This window comes from Emydura macquarii, unplaced genomic scaffold, assembly GCF_026122565.2.
Source record: "Emydura macquarii macquarii isolate MOO-44397 ecotype Brisbane River unplaced genomic scaffold, CSIRO-AGI_Emac_v2 contig_3305, whole genome shotgun sequence".
Lineage (NCBI taxonomy): Eukaryota > Metazoa > Chordata > Testudines > Chelidae > Emydura > Emydura macquarii.
Window position 1 is genome coordinate 4,194,896 of NW_027133442.1, and position 7,671 is coordinate 4,202,566.

The window sequence follows — 7,671 nt, forward strand, 5'->3', positions numbered from 1 at the left end:
GAGAGTTAAGGGGGCACAGCAGTACCCCAGTCCCAGGTCGTACCCCGGGAAACCCATCACACTTGGGCAACACACACAAATTCACAGAAGCCCGTGACCTGTCTATGACTTTTACTAAAAATAATGGGAGAATGGAGGCTGAGCGGGCATTACTGAAGCCTGGGGGTGGGGTGTGGGGTGAAAGCCCTAGCTCTGCTGTAGAAGGGAGACGGTCTAGCAACCACCACCCACAGCAGCTCTGAATTCTGGGGCCACCCTGCTGCCTGCAGCAGCTCCAAACTTTAGGGTCCTGCTGTCCACAGAGGCTGATGGTTTCGGGGTCCACCCATGGCAGCTTGAGGCTGTGGGACCAGCCATGATGGCTGGGGACTGCAGGATCACTCTGCCACTTGGTACAGCTGGGAGCTGTGGGGCCACATGCGGCAGTTGTGGACTGCAGGGTCCCCCCATGGCGACTGATGTCTGTGGGGTCCCCCCCACTGCCAGCAGTGGCTCTGAGCTCTGGAGTCCCTCTGCTGCCCATAACTACTGAGAGCTCCGAGGCTTCTCGCTGTCAGCCGCCATGGGCGGTCAGGTGCCCCCAGAGCTCCAAGGCTCCCTGGCTGCCCACAGTGGCTGATGGCTCCAGGGCCCCCACCACATCTGATGGTGAAGAGCTGCGGGGGGAGGAGAGGCCCTGCAGTGGCTGGAACTGCAAGGCCCCCCCACTGGCTTGACAGCTCCGTCCGGTGCCTGCTGAGTGAGGCGGAAAATGCCATGGAGGTCTCTGGGAGTCCCAGCATCCATGACCTCTGTGACATAATCTTACCCTTAGCTAGGGGCAGTCCCTAGGCCTAGCGTTATCTGCGCCTGTGTCATGGCAGGAGCACAGGAGAGTTATGTATTCTATCATGAGTTTCTGTTCTCTGGGCCCGTAAGCACTGGTGCAGGGAGAAGCTTTTTGAAGGTTGCGAGTGCTGTGTTACAGATGTGCCAAGCCACCGGCACCAGGTGAACTGGACCTCAGCGGATAGACACCTTGCTTTTCCCAGCCGCTTACAGAAATTACACCACCCCTCAATTTGCTCAGGGCTTTGTTCCCAAATTTTGATTCATCTGCCTGGAGCGAGCCCACTTAAACCAATAAGTGCCTGTCTCAATCAACCATTGCAAGGGGCACCCCCGCTCTAGGAATTCAAATGGGCCCATCTCGACTGGCCGTGTCAGGGGAATCCCCCTCTTTAAGGCCAGTCCAGCTGCCCCCAAATGCCTGGATCCTTCCCTCTTCGTATGCGTGTGCCAACAGAAAGCCCCGGCCCTAGTCTGGTGCCTTTGGGGCCACCTCACCCCGGCACGTTTCCCCCAATATGCACAGAAACTGAAGTCTTCTGGAAGCTTTTTCTTACCCCTGGAGCAAAGCTGCTACTGCAACATGCCCCCCTGTGGCCAGATGTAGTGCTGGACAAACTCTGCTTCAGTTTCCCCTACTATCCTTTGGCCTACTCCAGCCACAGGAGCGTCCTGGCCCTACAGCCAGACCACCATGTGGAGTCCAGGCCCTTCTGGGACCACAGAATCCTTTACCAAATACCAAGAGAAATGTAGAAACAACCAAACCTTCAGCTGGCAGCTGCCTCATCCCGCTGCAACACATGCCCCGCCCCTGCAGCGCACCACAGGCTTCTGTGCCTTGTCGGAGTCCTCAGCTCGCCCCAGGGGCTACAGGCAGGCCACAGCGCTCCAAGGCCCCTGCCTCCAGTCAGGCTTCCAGAGAGGCTCTCTGCTCTTCTCACCTTCCTCCCGCAAATGCAGGGATTCCTCCTTTTTAAGTCCTGCAGCCAGACCTAACAGCCGGGCCAGTGGCTCCAGGGGATGGACTAACAGAACATCTGGCTGCAAGTTCACACCTGCCAGACCAGGACAGGGTTTATATACCCGGTCACATCCCCCCAGGTTTTTCTGTGCCTACAGCCAGGGGTTGGGTTCTTGCTGCCAGTCCTTGGCATAAAGGGCAAGCTGTTAAGACCACGTGTTGAGTGTGCATGCATCAAAGGGGCTATTCCCAGTTACCCAGCTAGCAGGCCCAGTGTCCAGGCTGGGCAGCAGCTTAGAGTCTTCCCTGCTCCACGGTGCTTCTCTCGTCCTGTGAACAATGGATCTGCGCCAGACACTGATGCCCGATACACAATCACTGACAAGGGCAGGGCAGAGAATGGGGAAGAGGTTTGAGTCACCTTTGCTGGATCTAATTAGGCAGCTGTTTCTAGCCCTCCCAGAGCCAGGCACGCATGGGGACACCACGGGGGCTGGCATTCCGAATGGCCATACAGGCTTGGGCAGCCTGCCCCCGTGGGACTGCTCTCCACCCCGGCCTTGTGGGCCAGCCGCGGAAGGGGTGGCTATGGGGGCAGCTGTTTGCGTAGCTCTATCTTCCTGCACAAGCCCAGGGCTGACTTCGGGCGTTTTGCGGGGGGCATGGATCCGGCCTGAATTGCACCGGCCTGTATGTTGCCGTGACCGTCTCACACCATGGGACCACCCCGATGATTCTTGGAAAGCCAGTTGCGTCCCCGCAATGCAGTCAGATCAACAGCAGGAGATGTAGTCCGGAGACATGCGCATCCGCACTTCACCCACAATCCACAAGAGAGGCAGGAGGGATAACCGGCAGCTTTGCTGCACAGTCCGATCCAGTCCAGCAGGTGGTGCTCACGAGATGTAACTAACCCCAAAGACACCTCCAGGACAGACCCACTGCAATCCCACAGCCCTGCATTCTGCGCCGGCAGTTCAGCTGCGGTTCTGAGAACCAACACAACTGGGATCTCAGACTCCGGAGTCTGGGCCACAGCAGGGCACATTCCAGGTTCCCCTTCTAGAACTGGAGCGTTGAAGGCAGTGGTCGGGAAATACAGGGAGCAAATCAGCCGGAGCTGGCTTGGGTGGACATAACTGGAATCTCGTGCTGCTAGTTGTGAATACTCCCTCTACCCCTGGGAAGCCGGCTCGGGGGTGAACAACATCTTCTGAAGGCTTTATATAGTCCCAGCACGCTGTACAGTGCCGACCCTTTTTCCATGCTGGGCAGCCCAGTCACATTTTCCAGAACCAGCATGTTTTTTACTTGTGGAATCCACTAGTCAGCCTCTATCATTATCTCACAGAGCACAGCAATGATGTATCCAGTGAAACAATCAGGCCTGTGTTTTATTTCCACAGGACTCTGGGAACTGCCAGACTGGATCAGACTCAAGGTCCATCTAGTCTCCTGTCTGTCTCAGACAGTGCTCAGCACAAGATGCTGGAGAGGAAGGTGGGAAGGGAGATAATCTGACCAGACATTAATTGTCCCCGTGATCTCTAATAATTAGAGACTGGCTGAAGCCCTGATACATGAGCCCTTCTGGAATTTTTTTTGTCATTCATTATAATTCTTGGTATCCATATAAACATCCAGTCCTTTTTGCAGGAACCGTTTTGCTTATCTGCCGTTCAGAAGCCCGTCAGATTCCATCTCGCCGACAGCTGACACCCAGAAATCCGTCAGCGCCTCTTCCCCACTGCCAGGTGGGCCGCACTACTCACATCAGCAAGAGAAGTGGAACTGGGTCCCCCCATTGCTAGGCAATAATATTTTTCCTGGTTATTATTCAGTTATGAGGTTTTGTGTGCTCAGTACCATTTGCAACAGCACAGAGTGGAAACAGCACACGGAGAGTCAAGGAAGGAAACAAGAGGAAAAAAGTACAAACTGGCTAAGTCAGATTCTGCTCTCCACACATGCAACGTGCCTTGGAAGACAATGGGCACATCCCCCCCGCTGGTGGTGCAAATGGACTTCGCTGCATTAGAGTCAATGGAGTCACCGTATGCTGAGTTACTCCAACTGAGGCTCTGTCCCAGTGAACACCCGAGAACAAACTTTGACCTTTTCAGACATTTCAGAATCTAATAAAACATGCTGCCTTCTTTCCCATCATCAATATGAAATGTCCCTACATTACGAAAGAAGGGACTCAAAGCAGAAGAGGAATATGTTTCACGGCTGTTGGATAACCATTACCGACAGCCTTTGCTATGTGGCGTTAGAAAGTGACATGAGAAAATGTAACAGATTACGCCAGTGCCAGAATGAGAAGTTAGAGACACTTCCTTGCCCGTCTCATGGCAGGGAATCTGGCAGTCAGCAGCATTTAAGAACAAGCCCTTGATTTACTTCTAAAGTGACAGAAAGCCAGAGTGCAAATATCGTATGGCAAAATTCTAAGAAAACTTGTGACTAGGGACTGAGCGGAGGTCCTGCTAAGGCTTTGACGGTCCATCCCTTCATGCACTGCAGCCATGTAGGTCCTGTAAAGCACGAAGGATTTTTTTTGTTTTTTTTTAAGAATCAGGCATCACAGATGGGACTGAAGAGGTTTATTCACGATATCGGGAAGTCTGAGAAATCAGCTTCAACTTCATGGTGTTACAAAGATCACTTATATACGTTTTTTTCTCACTTAAACAATTCATTTACATTTCTTTTATCTATTTACTTACAAATACAGACCTTGTTCTTCTCAGTAAGAACAGGGGTGAGAAAGACAGAGACAGAACAGGATTTTTGACTATCCTTGGGAGGGGGGAAATGGGTGGAATCTTTACAGATAAGAGGGTACACCACAAGGGAGGGGGGTGTATGGAATGTGCTGATCTCATGAAAAGGCAGAATCACTAAGTGGGCATCTGGTCTTCGAGTTATCGGGCATTTTACACTAGCCATTGTCCTTGAGGTTTTGTTATGCATGCCTGTTAATTATTGTGGGTTTCGGTTAGGCTGAAAATTGCTTTCAGGTCTAACAATTCCCTCCTGTTTGACAAATCAAACCTATAAGTAAGATATAGTCAACACCTAAATACTTTGATATTCGTGATCTACTTTAGGATTGGAGGGGAGAGGAAAACAGGGTGGAGGCAAGAGTAAAAAGCATAGTGAAGTTATTAATCATGTGCTTAAAGCACATACACACAAATGAAAACAGGACAAAAAGAGAAACAGCAGCGGCAGCTATATGCAGGATAGTCCACCAGGTGATGAGGTTGTATGACGGGCCAGAAGTTGAATCTTCCAAGCAGGTTACAATCTGAGTGGAGAGTTGGACCTTCACATGGCCTTTAGCAGTGTTCTTTTGAATGGTGACAGACACAGAGGCAGCAGCAAGGACCACTTTAGCCAGCAGCTCCTTTGCTATTTGGGATTGCCATACCACCAAGGAAGTGTTGTCATTCCAGTGAAAATGCAGCCAGGCAAATAAATGTCACCCAGAGTGAAGGAGTTGGTAATCTGTAGACACATGGAGAAGCTGGCTGGACAGTGTAGTGGGCTGTAGTTGTAGAAAAAGTATTCAAAGGTCGGAGAGTAGAACAAAAGCAGTTTCTGTACAACAATCCGAAGTTGTTATGAGCATGCCGCCACTGGGGGAGGGAAACAAAGCCAGATAGTCCTATTTGATAGGCAGTGTTGTTAGACCACACGTGATAGATTTAAAATGAAGAGAAGAAGGAAAAACATGGGTGGAGATAACAAAAGGGTATGTAAGAAGAAAATCAAAAGAGGGGGTGGAAGAGGTTTCAGGGGGTAAGGGGAAGGCAACAATTAACTGAGCGGATATATTTGCCAAGTTTGCAAGGGCAGAGGAAGAGAGGTTGTGGGAGGGGGGGAAACCAAGGCATATATCTAACATATCTTCTTGTAACATATTAAACAAATCACGAGCTAACATATCACAAGCACAGCCCTCAGATTGGGATATAGTCATATTGATTATCATATCAGAGGATTTTTAATTGCTATATAGAATCCATTTATGGCTGCATCAATAGCAGTGAAAGAGTATAATAAGCCAACATTGGTGTATTTTAGGGCCTGGGTAGTCTGGCTTTTAACCCAGGCATTGTAAGATCTATCTGCATTGGCATTAAGCGAGTTTATCATGGAATTTGAGTTTCCAGATATTCCCCCAATGTCACCTCTGACGCCTCACTTTTGTCTTTTCACTGCGTGGGTGTGGACAGTATATTGGTGCACTAGTAACTTTAACTGTTCTTGTAGCCATTGTAAAGAATTAGGGTGGTCAAAACATACATTTTGTAATGGTACAGCAAACTTAGACAAATCATATTTAACCTTAATAAAAACCATAATTACATCATGTAGAATTGTCTTATTAGATCCCAAATGAATAATACCATCAAGAGGGGTGGAGTGGAGCACAGGGCAGGTGGTAGAGCGGATATAACCACAGGTAGTCAAGTTATAGCATCTTACATCCGAACATCCCAGGCGTCTGACTGGGTTTGAACAGTGTTCTTGGCAATACCGTCCCTCCATTCCAGATTCCCATAGCAAAGGTGAAAGTTCTGTCCATCCTGCTCTTAGACTTATTATTTTTCCAAAAACAAGTGATATACCATTTTCATGCCTGTATCTACAAATACAGGTATAGTTTCCCAGACCGGTAACCTGGATAGCTGGGCAGAGATGAGCAGGCAACAAGCCGCAAGATAACTTGTCCTCAGACGGAAGGAAACCTGGAACATAATTCTTGAAAAGGGTTAGAGATAGGGTGAGAGTAACAAATTTAGCAGTGGCAATAGAAGAAAGAGACTTGTTGCTGTGAAGGGGAATGGTTTATATGTATCAGACAAAGATTTTGTCTTTTGCCTTAACAAGTGGACTAGTACCTTAATATTCCCAGATATAATCCAATACATTTCATGTCATAGTGTTTAACTTGTTGCCACATATTTCATATAGCTTTAAGGTTTCCCAACCCTATTTGGACTAAGTCCACATTGCTATATATATATTTGCTTGCAGTGCTCATTGATTCTCTTCTGCTTAATATAGTATACCACACAATGTTAGTGACAAGACAAACAGCACAGAACATAAAACACAAAACAATCTTTGTTGCAATAATAAATTCATGGTGTTGTTCTTCAGCTGTTTTGCTGGCACCCACTTTTCTTGAAGTTCTGAAAGACAAAAAGAACATTTTCTACCCCCTTTTGGGGGTGGCAGATTATTGCTTAAAATATTTTTTTCTTGGATGGTTGAACTTTGAGCTTTTTGGTTTCAAGTAGTTTGTTTATTGCCTAGATATGTCCATTATTTACAGTTCCTTTTATGCATTTGGAGGCAGTTAAGTTCCAGTGGAAACCTCCTTTTTCCAGTTAGTGATTTAAACTAAATCATCCATATTTAAATTATTTTTAGTCAGGATTATTTACAGACCATTCTCTTGGGAAAAGGGCCCATTTTTCCTTTAGAACAGCTGCAAAGAAACCAAGAATTATTTTTTTGTAACTTTCAACTGTTCAATTTCCTCCAGCTTCTGTAGTGTTAATTTCTCACTCTCTGGCTTGTCTAATTTCACATTCAGAAGCCCACAGGCAGATGGATTCATAATTGGAGCCTGGGTTTATTCCCAAATTAAGGGCGGTTTGCAGATGGGAGCTGAAACCTTCCTTCAACATTTTTAAAAATGCCTGATCTGTCTTTTTGGGGTCCGAGATGCCTGCATTACTCAAATACACTTCCCATTTTTGCTCACAGTACTTGGCAGCGGGTTCATCTTTGCTTTGCATGCAGTCCACTATCAGTCCCCAGTTCCCAGCTCCATTGCCCAGGGCATTTTGAACAGCTTC